Genomic DNA, 23,354 nt, shown 5'->3' with positions numbered 1-23,354 from the left:
CAGGGCCCAGGGGATTGCTATTTTTTTTTTTTCAGTTTCTTCTCCACATGGTGAAAAGAAACCTCACACTGTGGGCTTGAAGTGTGGGAATGAAGAGAAAAGGAAAGAAAAGCAGGTGCCGCAGAGCCTAGAGGCAGAAGGGACACAGTCCCCAGGTCCAGGGCTCCTGTGTGGCCAGGCCCCCACTGGCCACCTGGGGGAGGGGCTGGGCTATGGCTGGGCCCAGGGGTCCCACCTGCCTGGGATGAGGCAGCTGCCAACCTTCTCAGCAGAGCCCACCTTGGAAGGCACTCCAGAATGGAATGACCTCACTACCCCGAGGTCTGGATGGAGCTGGGGTGGGGGCCCTTTGGAGTAGTTCAAGCGGAGAGCGGGCTCTGTGGAGGCAGAAGTTCCAAAGCCACAGTGATAAGAAGCCTGGTGTCTGGAAGGAATGGCTTGGCCGCGCTGCGCCCGTGGCAGGAAGCGCTGGGTAAGGGTCCAGGCTGCCCTCCAGTAAATACAGACTCAGGGTCCCCAGCAACCACTGGCTCCCAGGCGAGCTCCTTCCCACCACCTGGGGACAGCTACCCACAGAGCTGCACACACAGGGGTCGGTCGGTCTGTCCTTCCAAGGACTTCCGCTTCTCCCCGCCGCTGGGCTCAGGTTGGTTTGGCTGTGGGACTGGTTTAAGCGGACGAAAGGAGTCGCATCAGAGCAGGTTCCTTGTGACCACCGTGTGGCCCACCAGGGGCCCTTCCTCTCCACTGGGGCCCCCCTTCGCTGCAGCCGAGGCCCCTTCAGCCCGAGTCTCAGAAAGCAAGCAGGTGGGAACAGAGCCCCATCTGACCCCAGCACACTGTCCGTCACCAAGCACAAGCCAGCTCCGGCGGCTTTGACTCGAGGCCTGGGTCCAAGGCTGACGCTGCAGTTCAGGAGAGGCGCCCGAGGCCCCACAGCGAGCAGAGGGAAGTGTGGCCACCGGCCTCTGACTGAAGGAAGTCGCGTGTTAGGGCAGCGACCGTTTGCTCTGGCCTCACTCCCAGGGCTGGACTGGGGAGCCCGCCCCGGACCCCACTCCCCACCCCACCACACTCCGACCCCAGGGATGCACTGGGGACACACTCCCCCGGTTTACCGGAGACAGCCATCTGCCGGGCAGTCCACCCCGCGTCCACCCCGCATCTGCCGGTCTTCCGCAGCTGGAGTCCCGCCCCAGAGAGGAGCCCTTCGAAGGACTGGAACAACCCGGCCCCTCCGTCCGTCTTTGGTGCCAAGGTGGACATGTGGCCCAGCCCTGCCATCAGGGAGCCCCTTTCCACGGTCCCAGGGACTGGTGGGCAGCAGGGCCAATCGGAGCATGGGGGGCTCGGCCCTGTGGGCTCCTGGGCTAGCGGAGGGCGCCAGTGGCCCGTGGGTGAGCTTGATCACGCCGCGCCTGCTGCCGCAGGTGTGTGCCATAGTGGTGACAGGTCCGTTGTTTCTCGGTGGGGGTGGAGTGGGCTGGTCCCCGTCTCGGCGGCGGAGGGTCCCGAGATGCCGTCAGCCGCTGGGTCGTCTCACCTGCGAGACCCAGGCTGGCCGTGGGGGAAGCCAGTGCAGGGGTGTGGGGCGGGTCCGTGCCAGAAGCAGTGCTGCAGCCCAGCCTGCTGCGGAGGGACGCAGGGCGGCCCCTGGGCCGGGCTCCAGGCTGCTGGTGCTCCTCCGGTGCTCGCTGGGGCCAAGGAACTGGGTTCTCCAGTGTCCTCAGGGCCATGCCCCGGCAGGTCCCCGTCCCTCTGGGTATGCAGCATAAGGGCCCTAAGGGTCATGGCCCCAGAGGCCACCTTGGTCAGCATCCCCACCGTTCGCAGCCGCGCCAGCCCAGGTTACCGACCCTCCCGCTCGTTCCTCCTCCAGCGCTACCCCAGGGCCGCTGGTCAGGCTGTAAGGGGGGTCCCGGCAGGGGCGCCGGGGCTCTTACCTCTCACTGCCGCAGCTTCGCGGGTGGAGGGCGGCCCACTTCCTGTGCGGCCGCGCGGCTCAGCGCGTGGTGGAGGGGCCTAAGGGAGAGAACTTGTGGAAAGGGCTTGTGTAGTGCTTGTCGCAAATACTCAGCAAATGCCAAAGAGTACCCCAATAATTCCATCGCTGTTGAAGCGTTTAAAAATGCGTCTTGGAGCACCTCCAGCAAATGGTACCCCCAAACCGGGTTTTAAACTCTGACCTGGGAGCCGGCCCACTGAGGGCTCTTCTGCAGGACATGGCCAGGCCGTCTGGGAGAAGCTTTGGAATATTCTGGTCAGTTCCTGGGGCCCAGCCAGGAGCCTTACACCCCGTGTCCCTGGGGCCAGCAGCCCAAAGTGGTGGGTGGGTGCCCAGACAGAAGCCGCAGTGCTAGCGAATGTCGACATCCCAGACTCTGCACTGAGGTGATCCTGGTGCCAAAAAGCAGGCATGACTGTTCGTTTGCCAGGAAAACCCGTTTTAAACACAGCATGTCGCAATATGCCTCAATTCTCTCAGTGCTGCCCGCCCCCTCCCCCAGCTTCAAGTAAATAGTCACATGTCCCAGGACAGAGGCTTCTGTTTTTGCTCACTGTGAAACGTGACCTCCTGGTAGAGCCCCCAATCCTCCAGGGCCTGCTGTGCCTCAGTGCCTCACCCCAATCTCCAAGAGGGCAAACCACCCAGCAGGGCCGCTTAGGAAGAGGCTCTATCTAATCAAACTTTAAAATGCACACACGAGGGGCGCCTGGGTGGCTCCGTGGGTTAAGCCGCTGCCTTCGGCTCAGGTCATGATCTCAGGGTCCTGGGACCGAGCCCGACATCGGGCTCTCTGCTCAGTGAGGACCATGCTTCCTCCCTCTCTCTCTGCCTGCCTCTCTGCCTGCTAATGATTTCCATCTGTTAAATAAATTTTTTTAAAAAATGCATCCATGAGAGGTTTCATCCTTTAGTTTTTACTGCTTTGTAGAAGACACACATCATTTCCTAAATGGAATGTGAGTGCGCCCCTTCACCTCCTCCGGGAGGCCCACCAATCCCTCTTCTGCAGCCCTGCCCTGGACAGCCTGCCGCTCAGGCCACCACTGTTAAGGTCCCTGTGTGGCCACCTTCATGTTTCTGTCACCGCTCAGGCCCGCCCGTCAGCTGGCCTGCAGGAGGAGCCCACCACGGGCTCCTGGGTGGCTGTGGGGTTTAACTGGACGGATATTTACAAACTGACTATTAGACCCCATAGGAAGGTGCTGGGGTTCATCCTTCTGCAAGGGAGATCCAGGGAGACGCAGGGATGTGGCTCCATGGACACAGAGGAAGGAGCAGCCTCCCCCAGCTGGAGCCGGCAACCTGGTCCACCCTACCCACCCCATCCATCCTGTGTGACCCCACCACAGAGCACGGCAGGGGCAGGGGCGCCGGTGGTGGGAAGAGTCCCCAGACTCGGGCTGAGCAGGGCCCTGCCTCACCACTGTCCACATTACCCTGGCCTCCTCCGCCAGAGGGGGGCTCGCTCGCAAGCAGGGTGGACGACGGGGGTGAACCAGGGCTAGTGAGGGGGCATAAACTCGGGAGGCAGAGACTTCGTCTTCACGAAGGGTGAGGCCTCGCCCTTGGTGATGACGTGGATGGACATCCACCGAGGTAAGTCGCACAGAGGCAGACGCCACAGGCTCTCTCTCATGTGGGACGGAGATGAGTCTACAGGCAAAACCCGAGCTCAGAGGGACAGAGAAAGGCAGGTGTTGGGGGGGGGAGGAGCACAACTGTTTGCGCTCACATAAATAACATAAAAAACAGGACATCTCGGGCACCTGGGGGGCCCACCAGATAAAGCTTCTGCCTTCAGCTCAGGTCATGATCCTGGGTCCTGGGATCGAGGCCCACGTCGGGCGCCCTGCTCGGCGGAGAACCTGCTTCTCCCTCTGCCCCTGCAGCTCCTCTTCCTCATGCTCTCTTGCTTGAACTCTCTCTCAAATAAATAAATCTTAAAAAATAAAAACCAGGGCATCTGGAGATGGTTGTAATATTCTGTGCTTGGTGAGTTGGACAGGAGTAGAATTACAACTTTGAATTTTTACTCCAGTTAATTCCGTTGTGATCACAAGTTGCCTCTTCTAATGGATGGAGTTACTATGTGACATGTCAGCTTTAACATTTATAGTTCAATGAACAGGACAATTTTTAAAAAGATTTATTTTATTTATTTATTTATGTATTTATTTGACAGAGAGAGAGATCACAAGTAGGCAGAGAGGCAGAGAGAGAGGTGGAAGCAGGCTCCCCGCTGAGCAGAGAGCCTGATGTGGGACTCGATCCCAGGACCCTGAGATGATGACCTGAGCCGAAGGCAGAGGCTTTAACCCACTGAGCCACCCAGGCATCCCAGGACAATTTCATTTTACTCTTAAAATATTGGAAACAGGGGCGCCTGGGTGGCTCAGTCAGTGGGACGTCCAACTCTTGGGTTTGCATCAGGTCATGATCTCAGGGCTGTGGGACTGCGCTCCAGGCCCGGATGTGTGCTCCTCAGGGTGTCTGCTTGAGATTCTCCCTCCCTCTGCCCCTCCCCCACTCTCTGTCTCTCTGTAAAATAAACAAAACAAAACAGTGTACTGGTTTTTTTCAGATAAGAAATTTTTATCTGCATCCTGGAGTCATGCCTGCAGCTTCCCTTACTGTGGCCGCCTGGCCCTGAGCGCACAGCAGCCGTGCCGTGGGAGCAAGATAGGCTTGATTTGCATTTCCTCGGTTTCTGGCGATGGGCTCTGTCCCCCATGTGGCCTGTTTACCGGACCTCTGCTCCCCACTTAGGTGGCCCCTATTTGGGTGTGATTCTTTGCATTCAAAACCCTCGCTCGGTGACTTCGCACATGAACACCTGGACAGATGTGAAATCTGTAACTACCAACATTTTGTGTCATATTTACTGCAACTATCTTCTCTGTTCTGTGTTCTGGTTTTGTGTTGTGATTTGGGGATGACCCCATGTTCGGGCTCATGCACTGTGGCGGTGAGAGCGACTCTGCCTCTCGTCCCCTCCCTGTTCTCCTGCAGGAACCGGACGCCTCATTCTATTGTGAATACTTTATCTTATCATACTACATTTTAATTAATGTAACTGCATGTATGTAACACAAATCACACTGTAAAATACAACAGGGTCAAAGAGCGCATGTGGAACGGACAATCAGGCGTTTCCCTCCTACTCACGTCCAAGTTCTCCTCGTGCAGCACAGCTCCGCACTTTTAAGGAGTTTCCTCTGGAATTGCTTTGATACCAGTGAGCCCTAGGCTTCTGTTTCTGTTTCTAGATCGATTTCAGACACTGCCATGACAGAGGTTTTAGCTCCATCATGCTCTCTCCCGTGTCCCCACCGCCACTATGATCGCGTGAGTTAAGTCCGTGAGGAGTGTTACGTGTCCACAAGACGCCGTTCCCTGCTGAGCCAGGGACGCACCGGGCTTACTTTTCCTTCTGTGAACACAGTCCCCCTGCTTCGTCCCTCTGACAGTTCTAAATTTTCTCTTGATATGTTCTCGTATTTGTTTGTGTGTTCTTAATACAGCCTCTGTTCGCCTTCTGTTGGGCAGCCCACTGACCGGTTTTCCACGAGAACAAGCCCTTCCTGGCGCCCTGTCCCTCTCCCATCAGGACCACTGCTCCAGACCCAGGCCACTTTCTGCCACAGTTTTTTGAGTTGGATGCACTATTTGGAACCCAGTCTTCTTTTCTTTATTTTCTCCTTCATTTATCTGGAGCATATCCTCCAGTAACTTTCTTTAGAAAGGGTGTCTCTCAGAACACATAGTTTTATCATCACATTTGACCCATCATTTTTTGGAATCAACTTCAAAGTTGAAAGTAACTCCTCAAGAGTTGTGACTTGAACCCAACCGGCCTGATAGAAAAAGGAGAGTCCTTTTGGTGGTATACCCTCTGGCTGAGAAAGCAAGCCCAAGGGCATTACTATCACCAGCAATTAGCTTGACAGGAATCCTCTGAAATGTAATCTTTGATTCAGTCAAAATAGTGTTTTCTTTTTCTCTCTTTCTCCTCCTCCTCCTCCTCCTCTTCGTCCTCTCACAGCTGCCTCTGATGATAATCTAAATCTCCTTTAGGAAGTGGAGCCCCTCCTTCAGCCGTTGGCTTTGCCTCTGGTCTGTCCCTGGAGGAGAGCGAGGGCAGCGTGGCTGAGGGTCTCCACCTGGGAATGGCAGCGTCCTCACGGACACCCCTGTTCTGAATCACCAAAACGCCACACTCTGGCCTTAAACTCTAGGGATCTATTTCTCAGGGTCCTGGAGGCTGGAAGTCTGAGATCACGGTGATGTGAAGAACAAACACAAAAGAAACAGAAAAAAGATGTAAACTTCCTTATAACTTACAGCTTGTTGACAAGTACTCGGGACAGGCAGAGTGACATTCCTCTGGGATCTCAGCTGCCTCAACGTTATTACTTTGCTAAGGGTCAAAGGCAGCCTTAGCTTGGCACTAGCCTGACCGACCAGATCCCGTGAATCTTCTTTAACATCCAGAGATTCTTCTGGAAACGTCCTTCACCTCTACCTCCACAAGGTGTATGTCAGCAATCACCCTGTGGCCCACTGATGGACATCTGAAGGGTCTCGTGACTGCAGGTTTGCTAAACAGTAGTAAGTGGCCTTTCCCAACAACAGCGAGCTCCCTCGGGGTCCTGGAAACTTTGCTCCCAAAATTCCTTAGAGACTTACGCTCTCCCTAACCCCCTCCCAAGTTGAGAGGGTCACTCCTCGTGACCCCGGTGAAGCCCTTTCTGCCCACAGGTCCTGACCCTGTGCTCTCATGAGACCACCTTTTCGCACCAAAGATGTCTCAAGAATGCTTTCTTGACTGTTTGCCCCCAGACCCCACATTTCACATCAAAGGGGCTGGCAGATTTGCTCCCAACAGGGAAGCCTGTGTCCTCATGGGACGGTGAGTGAGCTCTGGTCTCCCCACTTCCTGTTAGGACACTGGGTCCCCCGGGGCTTCATGCCCTTGGCCTGTGAACTCGGAGAACACAGTTCGGTCCCCAACAGCAGGCTCTCAAAAGTGGGGCTTGTGTCTCTGTCATGGACTCCTCATCGAGGTTCTGGGTCCATGTGACAGCTGACAGTGCTCACACTGTCCCGTGTCTGCCAGCGAATGGCACAGCTCTGGGCTGGGGTCGGACGTGACAAGAACGGACCAGGCACTCACAGAGCTCATGCTGAGCCCTGAGCCCCCAGGCCCTGGGGCCCTGGGGAGGTCCTGCCTCACGTGCCCGCACCTGGCCCTGCTGTGCGGATACGAGGTCCTGCATGCGTCCCTCTACCGGCAGAAGACTTAAAATGGATCCGAGGTCTTTCTTAAGGCTCTTCACGAAGTGGGTATATAACTTCAGCTTACATTCGCAGTCAAGTTCAGAGCATGCCATTGAACTTGGTCCCATGGTCAGTGACAGAGTTCTCCCAGACGAGCTATTACTTGCTGAGAAACAAGCGCATCCTTTCACGGCCTCCCAACATTCGCTCCTTGCTGCGGAGAAAGGACGAATCTCCCGGCAGCGAACTCTCCTGAGTCCCCGCAGACACTGGGTCCTTTGTTGACGTGGCTGTGTCCCGCACTAGTGCACACCCACCCTGGCTCTAGACAGGTCTGCCGTGAGAACCTGCCTCTCGGTTGACTGGTCTCACATCTCCAGGCTCTCTCAAGTAACTCAAATAGACAGAAGTTCCCTCCACAAAGCTTGCTTGCACTGTGCCTACCGAGCACAAAGGCATTACAACTGATTTTTCCCAAACTCTTCCCAAAAATGGAAGAGGGGATGCTTTATAATACATTTCATGAGGCCAATATTACCATTATGAATTTAGAAGTAAAACTCCTCAACAAAATATTAGCAAACCAAATCCAATAGTAGGTACAGAGGATGAAACTCCATGACCAAGCAGAATTGATCAGGAACATAAGGGAAGTGCAACGTAAGAAAACCCATCGATGTAAAACACCATGTTAGTAGAATCGGGGGAAAGGCCCACAGTGTCTCCATACAGAAAAGGCATTTGACAAATTCAACTCTCTCATAATTCTTAAAAAAGCAACACCACTCAAGTTAAAAATAGAAGGCGGGATAAAGGGTATTTACCAAAAAACCCCACAGCTAACCTCGTATTCAGTGGTAAAAGACTGAAATTTTTCCCCCAAAGATCAGGAACAGGACAAGGCTGGCCACATCCACGACTGCTAAATGGATGTACGAGACGGCCCCGCCAGAGCCGCCGCGCAAGAGAAAGTCATCAAAATTAGGAAGGAAGAAGTAAAACCATTTCTGTTTTCAGGTGACATGATTCCATACGTAGAAATTCTCAAATAATCCACAAAAAGCTACTAGAACTAGTAAATAGGTTCAGCAAACTTTTAGGGTATAGGATCAACTAAAAAACGAGTTGGGTCTCCGTATACCATCCATGAATAACCCAAAAAGAAAATTAAGAAAATGATACCACTTGTTGTACCAAAAGAATAAAATACCTAGGCATAAATCTGACCCAGGAGCTGGAAGATGTGCGGCCTGAAAACTGACGCGTTGCTGGAGGAACTAAGGACGTCCTATCAGTGAAGAAACACTGCAAAGAGGGTGGTTTACAGGCTCAAGACAACCCCGCGACACACACAGATTACAAACATTTCAATGTCCTTTTTTGCAGAAGTAGAAAAATCCTCAAATCCATATGGAATAGTGAGGGGTCCCAAATGTCCCACACAGTATTGGAAAAGAAGCACAATGTTGGGGCACTTACAGTTCCCAATCTCAAAACGGAGATGAGCGGCAGTCGTTCGAACAGCGTGGTACCAGCCTAAGAGCAGACCTACGGCCCGGGGGAGTAGAACCGAGAGCCCAGAAAGAAGCCCGAATGCTGAGGACCGAGAGACGGACAGGGAGGGTGCGAAGACCATCCAGCTGGGCTAAATGGGCTCTTTGAGCAGCGGTGCTGGGACAACTGGGCAGTCACGTGCCAAAGAATGAGTCTGGCCCCTGTCTGACTCTCTCTAAAAAAGTCACTTGAAACAGATGGACGACTGAAATGTAAGAGCTGACACTTGCAAAGCTATTAGAAAGAAACAGGAATCAATCTTCATAACCTCCAGTTTGCCTGTGGATTCTTATATTTTACAGGAAAGCAGAGGCAACAAAAAGAAAAACAGGTACGCATCCCTCCTGAAAATTAACACTGCTCGTGTGCCACCATGGATGGGACTGGAGGAGATGATGCTGAGTGAAACAAGTCAGGCAGAGAGAGTCAGTTGTCATACGGTCTCACTTACTTGTGGAGCATAAGGACTAACACGGAGCACGTGGGGAGACGGAGAGGAGAAGGGAGTTGGGGGACATCGGAGGGAGATGGACCATGAGAGACTGTGGGCTCTGAGAAACAAACTGAGGGTTTGGGAGGGGACAGGGGTAGGAGGTTCGGGGAGCCAGGTGGTGGGTATTGTGGAGGGCACGGATTGCACGGAGCACTGGGTGTGGAGCATAAACAGTGAATTCTGGAACACTGAAAGGAAGTAAAATAAAATTGAAAAAAGAAGAGGCATCATTAAGAAAGTAGAAAGACAACTTATAGAAGAGTGGAAAATATCTGCAAATCGTGGATTTGGTCACAGTTTCGTGTCCAGAGTATAAAGAGCTCTGACGACTCATCAGCAAACAATTTGATTTTTATAACGGGCAGAAAACGTGAACAGACCTTTCTCCAAAGAAGATACACAAAAGCCAGCGAGCGCATAAGGAATTTAACATCGTTGGTCATTAAGGAAACAGAACCAGAACCACAGCAAGATGCTGCTTCACACCCTTGAGGCCCGCGGTAGCTCTTTTCCGTGGGAAAAGCATCCACGTGTGACAGTCCTTGCGGGAACCGCTGTGGCCAGCGGTTTGCGCTCCTCGGAGAAGCCTGGCATGGAGTTCACGGGACCCAGCGGCTCGGGTCCCCGGTGTGTGTCCAGGGCAGACAGGCCCACAGTGTCCGCGCAGAGGCCCGAGGGGCACCGCTCACCTTGGCCAAAGGCAGGGGCCGCCCGAGTGGCCGAGGGCAGGAGCGATGCCAGGCGCTGCGCCAGCCGCTCTGCTGGGAGACAGCGGGGGTCGCCCACGCGGCGAGTGCGAACCTGGAAGACAGGCCCAGCGGGAGGAGCCCGCAGGAGGGCCAGACCCACAAGGACCGCAGACCTGCGGGCGGGGCCGGCCAGAGCCGCTAGGAGGTCTTGAGAATGTTCCAGAAGCAGGGAGGGCTGCTGGAGTGCAGGCGGGGTAGGCGTCCACACCGCGCTAACAGGTGGCGGTCCAAGAGGCCCCTCGGTGAGCCCCTGTCCCCGAGAGGGCCTTGCTGAGTCACGGACGTCGTCTAGTGAACCGCTCACACCTGCTTCCCCACCGGCCCCTTCTGCTTCTGCTGCCGGGGAAGGCCCCAGGGACGGGGTCGGCCCTGGAGGCTGGGGCTTGTGGAAGAGCGTGTCCTTCCTCACCTGCCACAGGACCCCTGAGCAGCCCCGACCCCCTCTGCCCGCGTCGTCTCTGGGCCTTCAGCCTCGGGGCGAGGTGGGGGCTGGGACCGGGCCGCGGGCCACCCCTGCCGGCTGCGGGAGGCCGGCAGGGTCCCGTGAGGCAGAACGCCGGTCACATCTCCCAGGCATCGCTCGGAGGGCGTCGCTGCTCTGACCAGAGCCCACAGACACGGCTTTGGGCCGCCTGCCGTCACCCCCGGGGGCTTGGAGGGCTAACGGCACGGGCAAGCCGCTGGCCTGTCGGAGCAGACCGTGAGGCCTTGGGGTGGGAGCGGATCACGCGTGGACTCACCCGGGCTCCTCCCACAGGGCCTCCCCTGCCGGCCGCCGGTCCCGGCCCCGAAGCACGAGGACTGGGTCTTCTCTCCCCCCACCCCTCCTCCACGTGTCCCGTCGAGGGCCTCAAGACACGCACCCCGCCCTCGCCCCCACAGGTCCCCCCTCTGTGGCAGGACGGGCCCCCACCACCCCGTGGTGGGGAGCAGCAGTCCTTCCTGCACCAGGGGGACCCAGGCCATGGGCGGTGACGACTCAGTCGGCAGACTCGGTAGTGCCTGAGTTTGCCGGAGCCAAGGGCAGCAGCACACACTGGCGTCAGCCAAACAGGCCCCGTGGGCGTCTCCAGGCCCATGTTCCGGGCTCCATCCGCCTCGGACGGCCGCCGCTCTCTGTGTCCAGCTCTGTCAGCATCGCAGGACGCAACTCCGGCCAGTCTCTGGGAAATGCAAGCACGTGGCCCTCGGAGGAAGGCCCTTGGAGCTACGGTCCTCTTCGGTCTGGCTCCTGATAAAAGCTCGTGGGACACGGCGCAATGACCCGTGGAAACTCTGTGAGGCTCTTGGAAGGAAAATGGCCGAGTTCCTCCAGTTGCTCTGAAACGTGAGCTCTGAACGTGGCCCAGAGTAGTTCAAAGGGGAGTGGAACTCTGGTTTATTCTCTGGAGTGATGACTGCTTGTCACGTCTTTCCAGCCACAAGCACACTCAGAGCCGTCCCAGTGCCCGTGAAGCTCGAGGGCTTCTGGCCTGGACCCACCAGAGGCGGAGGGTTTGCCGTAAGGCGGGTGGTCAAATTCCCGGCCCGAGAGGCTGAGGTTGCTGTCCTTAGGCCTTGTTCAAGGGGCTGAGCTGCGGATGGAGTGACCAGTGGGGACGTTCATCAGCCTCGTGGGGTCCAACTCAGGGGCCCAGCTCTCTGTAGCAGCACAGAGGCCACATGGGCCCCCAGGCACCTGTAGGCTCCCGCCCCTGGTCAGTGCAGTGGACGCGGGATGCTGACCAGCCCCAGGGGACACCCAGTGCGGTAGCACAGTCCTGCCACAGACAGCGTCCGGACATGGGATAGCACCACGCTCAAGGGAGCCCACACCCTCGGCCTCCCCAACCCTGCCTCCAGCCTCTGCCCTGAGTGGTCTGTGTTGACACTGAGTGCTGTGTCCTCTGGGTCACCATGCCCGGCTGCTCTGTCTGGGATGGGCAAGGGCCGGCACCAGCGAGAAAGCCAGCATTTGGTCAAGGAGAGGTCTGGGGCCGGACCTTCAGAGGAGTAGAACCGAGAGCCCAGAAAGGAGCCTGACACTGAGGACCAAGTGACTTACAGGGAGGGTGTGAAGACCATTCAGGGAAGCTGGCCAAAGGCCCGGTGCCACTGGCAGGGCAGGGCTCCCGGGGGAGCCCACGGCCCCCTGCCCGATGCGGCGGCACGGAGAGCAGGGCTTGCTCTCCTGGAGATCCTGGGCACGTGTCGCGGCTTTTCCCTGTTGCCCAGAAGGAATGACGTCTCCTGCCCAGCCGGATTCATTGACGAATCAGTTTCTCATTCACCAGACCACGTAAGTCACCAAGGCTGTATGTCTCTTCCCAAATGTTGGTCATTTCCTTGTGCCCTTGAGGACACTCCACGTGTGCTGGACACGACGGCTGGGCCACACGCACCTGTCTCTTTCTGGAGATGCTCTACAGGGTCCCCGTGGTGCCTGAGGACCAAGTGGTTCCATGGTCTCCTGGGGCTGGGGTCCCAGGGCTCCCTGAACCCCAGACACAGCAGCCTCCATTCGTGGACCGGATGACCGTGCCTCTCTCCAGGGTAAGTCCCTCCAGTTCCTTGTTACTGGGGGAGCCTGAGCCCCAGAGCCCCAGACCCGGGTGAGGACTCCTTAGCTGCAGCCCAGTGCCAAGAAGGGGAAGATGCTGGCCGGGCTTTACCCGGGATGATCCTGGGGAGGCGAAGCCCAGGTGGGCCTCGAGGCCTGGCAAGTAGCCAGAGACGGCCGATGGCCAGACGCAGTGACCAGGCCAGGAGTTCCCCACACGCTGGCTGGGGGCCCGTGAGCGCCTCTGGGACACACTGGGCGATCGTGCGCTGTGGGTAGGACCCAAGAAGCTGTCGGGGGAGGGACAGGCTCAGACATGTGTGCTGTGTACGGATGGACTACACGTGTCTGCTGAAACACACGGCATGCGTGTCTGCAAGGCCGCAGGAGACTCAGCCCAAGGCCACTCTTGGCAAGTTTCCTTTCAGCTGTCCTGAGCCTTCGCGCAGACAACCAGCCATGCTCTCCTTGGGTCTGGCCTCTCCCGCCCTTTACTGCTCCCCGTGTGATGAGCATTGGCCTGTCTTGCTGGATGGAGTCCTACTGGGTGGGGTGACAGACTTCCAGCCTCCTGTCCCAGGTCGGGGACTCTCGGAATGGTCCAGGAGTGAGAAGGTGGGACCTTACCGGTGCGAGAGACAATGGAGGCGAGACAGGAGAGGCTGCTCCTTTCGTGGGGAATCTCTGAGCTGGTGGGCGAGCGTGTCTGTCCCAAGAGACCGACGAGCCCAACCTTGCTACTGACACCGCCTCCCAGCAGTGACATAAAGTGACTCGTGGGTCCGTGGCACAGTCAGTGTCTTCTCACCCTTGTTCGGTTGCAAGAATAGAGCTAAACTGGTGCGTCGACATCGGTCCCCAGAGACGATATCTTCCCTTCAGGAATTCGTTCTCCGGCCCGGAGCTCCTCTTACTACAGCTGAGTAGGATTTGACGTAGATGTTGTAGGTTTTTAAAATCCATGTTCAGCTTTATTGAGATGTAGCTGACCATAGTTAAGATGTACAGTTGGTAATTTCTTTTTTTTTTTAAAGATTTTATTTATTCATCAGAGAGAGAGAGAGAGCGCGCGAGAGCGAGCACAGGCAGACAGAGAGGCAGGCAGAGGCAGAGGGAGACGCAGGCCTCCTGCCGAGCAAGGAGCCCGATGTGGGACTCGATCCCAGGACGCTGGGATCACGACCTGAGCCGAAGGCAGCTGCTTCACCAACTGAGTCCCCCGGGCGTCCCCAGTTGGTAATTTCTGACCATGTGCCCACAAAATCCTTCCTGCAAGCAAACCGTCACAAACCTGCCCGCCACCCCCCATACGTCCGTCTGCCCCACCCTTGCTCCTCTGGCCAGGCGTCCCCGATGCTTCTGCTGCTAGAGACGAGTTTGCATGTTCTGGAAGATTTTAGACGTACGCGTTTGTTTGGTTGTGTGGCTGTTTGTGATTCTGTGATGTGCAGATTCCTGAAACCACAACCACGCTCAGGACATGATACCGCCCCATCCCACGAAGGACTTGGGCATGCTGCCCCTTTGTGACCCCCGGCACGTCCCAGTGTCTGTGGCATCGCTGGGACTTGCTGTTTCAGGAACACTGTGTACGGGGAATACAACCATCTTTGAGGTCGGACCGTCTAGCCAGCGCAAGGCCCTTGAGATACACGCCGACCACGTGCGTCAGAGTCAGGTCCTTTTTATCTCGAAGTGATGTTCCCCTGTCCGGGCGGCGGCGGTCCGTGTAGTCACTGCAGGACGCCTGGGACGTTTCTGAGATTTTGCTGCACGAATAAAGCTGCTCGGTGTGCGGTGTGCGGTGTCCGGTGAGACTTCCGTTTCTCCAGGGTAAGTGCCCAGGAGCGCAGTCGCTGGGTCACCCTGTGGGCACACATCTCACTTTTTAGGACACTTGAAGGAAGCGGTGTGGTTGACTAAGCCATGGAGGGGGAGGCGCGGAGGGGGAGGCGCGGGCGGAGGGGGAGGCGCAGGTAGAACCTGGACAAAGAGTGGAAGCAGAATTCTATAATTTTCAGTTGAAAAATCACTTTTGAAAAAAGAGGCAGACCTACGTAAACATGGTAAGTTAATTTTCAATATTGATGTCCAAACAACTCTGTCGGAAAAACAGCTTTGTCCCCAAGGTGTTGGACCCTCTGGGTATCTCGGTGGGGAGGCTGGTCTCACGCGACACACGCGCTCAATTAGCTGAACCGGGATCACCGTCCACATAAATTCCCAAACTATCAAACTCCTGCGAGGAAACAGGCATCGTCTTGTGCTCGGGTGGACAACAATTTCTTAGAACACAAAAAGCAGGAAACAACATGCAAATGGCTCCATTTGCCTCGACTGAAGTTAAAAAGACAGACAGAAGGACGGCCGAGCACAAACACGTGCACCACGGTGCAATCCAACCGTTCCACGGGGAGACCTTTACCCAGAAGAAACAGAAAGGCAGTCAGCACCTGGGCACGTGCAGGGAACCACGGCAGTGCCCGTGCCCACCGCCCTGCAAACCTTACGGCGGAGTCAACTCTGCGACAAAAAGGAAACACGTGTAACTGCCCGGGTGAATCTCAAACATGAGTCCACACCGTACAGTCCCGATCACACAAACCTTGCGGCGTCCAGACTAATCTCTGGTGACCAGGGCAGATGACCGGCTTCTGGGGACGGCTGGGGATGGGTGATGGGAATGTTCGTCGCCTCGTGAGGACGTTTTCCGGAGCCTGGGCACCTGTCCAAAACAACCGAATTACACACCCTAGGTTGGCGCAGCTTCTTGAACTTTAATACAATGAAGTTATGCCAAAGGAAAAAGTCGTTTAAACACCGTGGCTGGAGGGCCCAGGGTCACCTCCTCCGGCCATTCCTCGGCTCCCCGGTGCTCCATGCGGGAAGGCCGGCGTCCGTCCCGGAGCTGCTCAGCGCTAGGTGTCCTGTGGGTTCTGCCCACAGGTTCCTTCACGGCACCACTTTCCACCAGAACATCCCTGCTGCCAGCTCAGGGTAGAGCCAGTTGTGTGGTCCTCCAGGCCCTTGGGCGCCTGGTGCTAGTCTGATGTTTCCACTTGATCTCCGCGCTCCCTGGCTGACCCCAGGTGCAGCCAGTGTGACCGTGGGGGCCACTGACCTGCCCCCTGCGGCTGCAGGGTACCTGTCTGAACCCAACCTTCCTTCACACCACTTGGACTCGGCCTTCCAGGAGGCCCTCGTGTGGGTTCCCCCCTCTGCACAGCACCCCTACCTCCGGTGACCACCTCAGGCCCCAAGGTCCCGGCAGAGTCACGCATGAACGAACTGAGCTAACTGACTGGTCCTGTCGTGGAACTCTCCAGAACCAGCTGGGGGGGGCTGTCACAGGAAGAGGACCCACATCCTGGCGCGGGACCTGACCTCCACGGCCCTCCAGAGGGAGGATGAGACACGTCCCGGGGGATCGTCTTTGAAGCGAGCTGGCTTCCAGCTCTTCGTTCCTTGCCAGGCCGAGGAACCAGGCCCTCTCCCCTCTGCCAGAGCCCTTCGAGGCTGACCTACAAGGGACCGTACAACCCTCCTGCCAGCCACACCCGAGGTCCCGGCCCTGCGGCCCCTCATCCCATCGGGCCTGCTCCTCCCTCCCGAGCCCCGGGGACCATCAGCCACTTGGCCAGAAACAGGAAAATGGCCCTGAAAGTCTCCCTCGGCCCGGGGCCCACTTGGCCAGAGTGTGCGTTTAAGAAGCAGCCCTTTGGCTGGGGTCCGCCTGCTGGGGAATAGGGCCCCAGCCGGCCCAGAAGGAGCAGTGCCCGGGCCTGGCCAGCCTCCCGGGCGCGCCGCCTCCCTGATCCCACCAGCCCTTGCTTTTGTTGGATTTCAGATCGTCCCCTAAGTGCCTCTCGGAAGTTAGGCTCCTCCTCTTCTGTGAGGAAGTCCCGGCGGAGAGGGTCCCCCCACAGCCCTCTCCCCTGCCGAGAGCCGCTGGCTTCCAGCTTTCCTGTTCCCGTGGCAACCACTGTTTGGGGGTAAACGGTACGTGCCCTCTGGGGTTCCTGGTCAGCTGCCGCGGCCTGGAGTGCTGGCTCATCCGGCCTCCTCTCTCTCGGCCGGCAGAGCCTGGCAGAGCACCGGGCACTGAGCGGGGGCCGCTCCGCCGCCGAGCCGGGCCGTAACCCGCGGCGCCTCCCTGCCTGGTGCTGGGCCGCGTGTCCGGGAAGAGCTCCCGCTCCCCAAGCCACACTCACAGCCAGTGTGCATGTGACACCCAAATGCTGTTAACTCGGGGCCGTCCTGTGGGCCGGCTGCCCAGGAAAGGCAGGGTCCCTGAGTTCATGGCTGCTGCCGGCTGGACTCTAAAAGCCTTTTCCAAAAGCTCCAAGTCAGGAAAGGCAGACACACACTTAGGAGCCGAGAAATGGAAGTCACCGGGGGACCGGCCTGCGTGGGCGCCCCTGGTTCCTAGGTGGGGACTTGGCAGGGTGCGTGCACGGACCCTGAGCCCGGACTCCCGGGCCCCTGCTCACGCCCGCGCAGCGGCTGCAGGGCAAGAACAGGCCCACGCCACGGCCACAGGGCTGGTGGGTTCCCTTGTGGTGGGACAGGTGTGTGCCTGAGGCCTGGCTGCTGCCGGAGGCCCAGACTCACTGACCACGGACTCACCCAGAGGCCTCCCCTCGGTCGGGAGTGGGGGACTGCCCACGGCTGCTCCGAGCCATCGCACGGATGTAGGCGTGGGAGCCTCTGTCGTCTAATCAGTCCGAAGGGCAGAGCCGGTGAGCTCGCCGGGCCCCACCGTCCCCTCCGGGAGGCCCTCACGGACTCGTGGAGGCCCCACCCTCCCTCTCTGTCTACAAGCGGCACCTCCGTCTCCCTCCGCCTCTTCCCCCCTGCCCCTGAAACGAGGCCCCCGGGATCACCATCCAGGGCAATCTTCCACCTGAAGTTCCTACCCGAACCCCCAGCCCCTCCAAGCCCTTTTACCAGGGAAGGGACATGTCCACAGGTCCCTGGACTAGACGTGGGTGTCTTGGGGGAGAAGTGAGCCCACGGCCGGCGACACTGGGCTCACGGTCCTCCATGTCCCCAGCTTGGACGACATCTGCCGGGAATCAAAAAGCCTCCTGCCTTACATCTGGGCCCAAACATCCCCGCTGCCCAGCACCCCTCCCCGGCTGACCCTGCACGCTCGGAAACTTGGCTTCCCTTATAGCCAGGGAGCCTTCCTGAACCTGCCTGGGGTGCCGGTGCCATGATGGGGTCACCTTTTAGAACAGGGGGCGTCGGGGTTCACCACCCAGAACGGGGGTGGGGGCAGGCCCAAGGGACTCCTGGGCCTGAAGCCTTGAGTGGGCCTTGGTTGCATTTCACCTGTGATGTGCGCACAAACACGCGTCCTAGCCCCGGAGAGGGGGAGTGGCCAGGCCCTGATCTCATGGCCCGGGGCCCCAGGCTCCCTTTCTGTGCCATGTGTCTCAGGCGGGTACCAGGCTCTTGATGGCCTGTCATTTGCAAAACAGAGCTGATGGCAACACCTGTTTCTGAGGCTTGACACAGGACCAGGTGGGTCACAGACTGAACCCCGTAGGTGTCAAAGGTGGTTCACTGTGAAAGGGTTGGGCTGCAGTCCTGCAGGGCCTGGCGCTGGGCAGAGGGGCCTGGGGGCAGGGCACGCAGACCCCGTGAGCGAGCAGACAACGGGGTCATGGCTCTGACACTGCGGGGACCAGGCTCCAGCAGGGGCTCTCGCCCCGGTCCCCAGGGCCGCCTGCACGCTGAGTGGGATCCGCAGCCCTGGAGACACGGCGGCTTCCACGAGTCACCCCTCCCGGGCCCGGCTATGACGGACGAGGACTCAAGAGTGCGGGGGACGGGTGGGGGCTGCGGCGAGCCTGAGTAGAGCCTGGAGAGGGGGGAAGCAAGAGGGGCCGACCGGTCGGTCGGAGGATCGCTGCGCCCCGGAAACAGAGTGCGGAGCCAGCGGCACCCCCGCTCCCCAGACAAGCGACCCTGAAGCAGAAGACCCTCCTGTTTTCAGCCTCCCCCACCCCGACCGAACATGCTGGCCGGGACTATGCCAGTCGAGCATTTCTTTAAGAAGGTTTTCTGGGGCCCTGGACGGACGGACGGCCTCTGCGAGAGGAGAGAGTCCATGCATCCTGGTCTGGAAATGTGTCAGGGCCTGACCTCCGTCGCCCCCGTCAGCTGGAAAGCGCAGCTTGCACCTCACAGAGGGGGACCTTGAGAGCACGTGCGGCCGGGCACCGTCTGCAGTGAAGGGCCTGGCTGCGTTCCTTCCGACCGTCTCCCAGCCGCGGGCTTGGTACGGCGGCGGCCCGAGCCTGCTGGCCTGCGGAGAGGGGTTTGCCCTCCACCCCCACCAACGTTCCTCTCAGGATGTCTTCTCCTGCTGTCTCCGTCTCCTCTTGGGGCTTTGACGTGTGACTGGGACCCAGGTCCTTGGAGAACTGGCGGCTCACCTCTGGCTGGTGCAGGGAGACGGCACGACGGGCTTGGAACGTCCTTGGGGACGAAAGCCAGGAAATGCTCCCGAAAGTAATTAATTAGAAAAGTCAGAGCTTGTTGAAGGACACAGGGCACAGCCTGAAGGTGCTGCGGGAGGGACCCTGAGAGCAGCCAGCCGTGCGGTGACGGATCCGGACTCTAGCCCGCGGGGTCAAACCCACGTGCTTGCGATCGTGCCGAGGGGACCAGTGAAGCATCAGTGGACACCTCTTCGTTCAGAAGGGCGTCGGTCAGCCAATAGTTGTGGGCGTGGGAGACAGCGAGCCAGCAAAGCCACAGAAGCCATGACCACTGGGGGACACCAATCCCTGGGGGACAGTGTGTGGAGACTCGGGGCTTGTGCCCCAAGAGGACCGTGGACTTCAGCGTGAGACTTGACAGCCAGTCACCCGGACCCAAGGCCGACCCCCTGGGGCCTCTCTCCCTGGCTCTCCAGCGGTCCAGTCACGACAACAGCGTGACCCCACAGGTGCTAGGACACATGCTGAATGGGCGCCACAGCAAGGGGCAGGGGAGGCCACACGCATGTGGGTCAAGGCCCACACAGCCCTCTGGAGCCATGTGATCTGGGCGGCTCCTCAGGTTTACACAAGGTCCGGGAGCCCTCACGTGCACGGTGCGGCCGGGCCCTTCTCTGGGGCGGGGGGGTGGCCTGAGCACGGTGGGTGCTACGCAGCACAGCACCCCAGGCGACACACAGCACCGTCCCCCAGAGAGCCCCTCCTTCTAAGGGATAGGTCAGGTGGTCAGCAGGATTCAGGAGTCTTCTGGGTGGGCAGTCAGCTGGGTGAGATGCTAAATGAGCACTTTGGCCGGGCCAGTCTGTGTCTGGGGCTGTCCTGCTGCGCTCTCCGGGAAGAGGTGGGAGCCAGAGCATGATTGCTACAGAAGTTCCCAGGCCCAGTGGCCGCTCTGGAACAAAGGCCGCTGGAAAGGGAAGCCTGTGCTGAGAGAGCGTCCAGCAGCTGGGCCAGGCAGGGCACAGAGTGACGACGGCACCACGGCTGCGGCCACTGCACCCTTCCCAATCCTGTCCAGCAGGGGACCCACTGTCGTGGTCCTGCACTGCAGGCCAGGCCAGGGCAGAAGCGGGATGGCGGGTAGGCAGGGGCCTCCGAGGCCGGACACAGAAGCGGTCGGGCTGTGCTCGCCCATGCGTCCCTCCTCTGTGTGCTGCGGCAGGTTCTCTGGAGGAGCACCAGAGCGCGGCCCAGAGGCTGGGTCATCCGAACAGGTGAGGAGGCCACTGGGCATGACGGTCCGACGCAGTGCTCAGAGGAAGGTACAGGGAAGACCAGGCCCGTCCCCCACTCTGCAGCCCTGAGCAAACAGGAGGCAAGAGGGCTTCCGGGCTGGAGCCGGTGACCTGGGGGCACCACCCAGGGCTCAAACACGGGGTCCTGCATGGGCACGTCGGCGGGGGGGCAGCCCCTGGGGCCCTGAGAAGCCCAAATCCCCAGCCAGCTGGGGCGGACGCGGCTGCCGCCGGTGGCCGTCTGCGGAAGCAGGAGCGAGGGTGGCGGGAGATTTTTCCCTGCTCGTGCGGCCACCGCGGCTTGGGCCGGTGACTCCCTGGGAGCTCAGAGTCTAACAGGCCTGTTCATTCATCAAGGTGATGGGACCCAGGACCTTGAGAGCTTGCCCAGATTCGAGACGTAGCTGCCTGAGGGGCTGAGAGGGTCCGGCAGAGCATGTGTGCAGGGGGACCAGGGGCCGGGACAGGGAGAGACGTGGCGAACAGGCCAGGCGTCCCCAGCAGGCGCCCCGGCCACTTGCTGGCTGTGGCCCTGGGCATCCCTGGTTGAGTCTCAAACTTCCAATGCGTGGGCCCGCCCGGTTCTCCGGCTGGCAGGGGCAGATCCCTGGACACGCCGTCACGTGTGTGAACAGGCGGCGGAGGGGTAGCGGGGTACGAGAAACCCAGAGCAAGGCCACTTTGGGCACCATCCACCATGCTCAGCTTGGGGAGGGTCCCGAGCTCTTCCTCCCCCAGCGGGAGGCCCCTCTCCTCCTCAAGCTTGTGCAGGACCCAAGGGTTGCAGGTATGACTTGTGCCTTCCTCCCCCGTCATTCTGGACTGTCAGCCCAGACTGCTCGTCCTGCCTTTTCCAGGATCACACGTCACGCCGCGGCATGCCGGCACCCCAGAGCACCAGAGCAGCCATGGGGCAAGGCTCAGGCTGGCTTCAGACGTCCCGCCGTGGAACCTGGAGCATTTCTCATCACTCCTGGGAGCCGGTGTGAGGTTCTCAAGAACCCGTCCAAGTTCACATCCGTCGCTGGAGCGCCACACAGTGACTTAGAGGGACCCCTGCCTGACGGATGGTCCAGACATCACGTGGCTGAAAACGCTCCCTGCTTCTCCAGAGAATGGGCAGCGCCCGCAGGGGCAGCGGGCACCTGCTGCAGGGGAGGGGCCCCAGGACAGCGAGGGTGAGGGTAGGGGCGAGGAAGAACCGAGAAGGTACTGTTGGGGGCGTCACAAGTCGTCGGATACCGAGGCATGAATGCGATGCCGGCACGAGACGCGCACGCGGCGAACCGGACTGCTGCCAAACCGACCACTGCAGAACCGGACCGCTGCCGAGCCGGACCGCTGCCGAGGGACTCAGCGGAGCCAGGCACGCTGAGGGCTTTGTCCAGACCCAGGCATGGAGCTCGAGGACCCGCGCAGGTTCCCGAGGGAGAGGAGCGTCATCTGCTGTTCCCAAGGACCCTTTCTACCGTGCTCGGACTCCTGGCTCCTAGCCAGCTGAGTGTGACCCCTGGCCTCTGACCTCTGGGGAGCCAAACACCAATGGCCAGTGACTGGGTTCATTGTACCCACACAACGGAGATAAAAACGTTTGGACAGTGAGTTTCACCGAATCTGCTTTGTGTGAGTAAAGACACTGGGGCCCCCACGGCAGCCGGGGGGGGCCGGATGGGGGGTGCTTGGGGGACGGAGCACCCTGACCCCAGGCGTTAGGGCCAGAGTGGGATTGTTGGGCCGCCGGTGGGTGTCAGAGAGTCGGCGAGGGCTGCTGACCCTCTCTGTCCCAGCTCCCCCCAACCCTGGGCAGGGGTGTGTGGGAAGGAGAGGTCTCCGCAAAGGGAAGGTGTGCTCTGTCCTGACCTCTGACTGGCAGAGCCCAGTCCCTTGTGCAGAGGACAGATGTGAGCAAAGCTTGGCCTGAGTCTCCCCCCGACTCCTGCTCCAGCAGAGGGCTTGGGCTGGGTGAGGACGGCCCCTCAGGCTTCTGGGTCCTGGGGAGGTCATCGCAGTCACAGGCTGGCTAGTGACCCTGGTGACCCTGCTCACCCCACAGCCGCCTGCCTTGATCTGCTTTCCCCACAGAGAACACCGACTGTGTCTCTGGGCTTCGCCTCAGCCCCCTACCCCCAGCCCTCACTGCCCACTAACGAACCCGTAGCCAGGGTGGGGGGTAAGGCCCTCACTGGGTAGGGGGGCGAGCGGCCCCTGACCCCACCTTGTGTCTCCAAGCTGGGTGTCAGTTTGCAGTTGGCCATTTTGTTCGGTTGCTGAAACAGACCTGTGTGTATCAGAGGGGTCAGGGAAATCACATTTCCCTGTTGTTTGTTTAGAAAACCCTGCCAGAGGGGCTCCTGGGGGGCTCAGTCAGTGCGGCGTCTGCCTTCGGCTTGGGTTGTGGTCCCTGGGTCCTGGGATTGAGCCCCGTATCGGGCTTCCTGCTCAGCATGGAGCCTGCTTCTCCCTCTGCCTCCGCCGCAGCCTCCGTCACGCTTGCTCTCATAAATAGGTAAAATTGAAAGAAAGGAAGGAAGAAAGAAAGAGAAGGAAAGAGAGAGAAAGAAAAGAAAACCGTGCCAGAGCCTGGAGCCCAGACTGTAATGATGGCATCAGGGCCGAGAGACGGAGACCCTTAGCCCAGGGTCGAGCTTGCGGCTGCAGAGAACCGGGCGGGCTGGGGCGTCTGAGCCTCTCTCTCGAGCCTGTTTGCAGGGATTGGCATCCCCACTCCGCATCGGGAAGGGAGCAGCCGCAGGACAGCGTGTGGATGTCCCTATCCCCGTCCTCCGAAGCCCAAAGGGAGGGACAGCCCCAAATCATCAGGATCCGGTCATGCCCTGACCGCCTGCAGGCTTAGAGGCTGGGCCCAGGAAGTTCTGGAAGGGCCCCTCCAAGGGCCTAGTGTGGGGTTGGCTCGAGCAGCCCCCGTCCCAGATATCCGTGGGGGAGGGGAGGGGTGTTCTCCTGGCTGGAATTCTGTTCTCAGCCTGCCC

The 23,354-nt window shown here is 59.2% G+C and overlaps 1 long non-coding RNA gene across 1 annotated transcript; it reads left to right on the top strand.

Annotated features, from left to right (window-relative positions):
* The first annotated feature begins 16,473 nt into the window (after nt 1-16,473).
* Nucleotides 16,474-21,966, top strand: LOC123392387. The gene is made up of 2 exons (XR_006607112.1): nt 16,474-16,619; nt 21,222-21,966. It is a non-coding gene; the product is annotated as an uncharacterized LOC123392387 (long non-coding RNA).
* Nucleotides 21,967-23,354: the final 1,388 nt, after the last annotated feature.

Source organism: Mustela putorius, unplaced genomic scaffold (assembly GCF_011764305.1).
Source record: "Mustela putorius furo isolate JIRA1106 unplaced genomic scaffold, ASM1176430v1.1 tig00000551_pilon_pilon_pilon, whole genome shotgun sequence".
NCBI classification, from domain to species: domain Eukaryota; kingdom Metazoa; phylum Chordata; class Mammalia; order Carnivora; family Mustelidae; genus Mustela; species Mustela putorius.
This window is presented reverse-complemented; position numbering and strand designations above follow the sequence as displayed.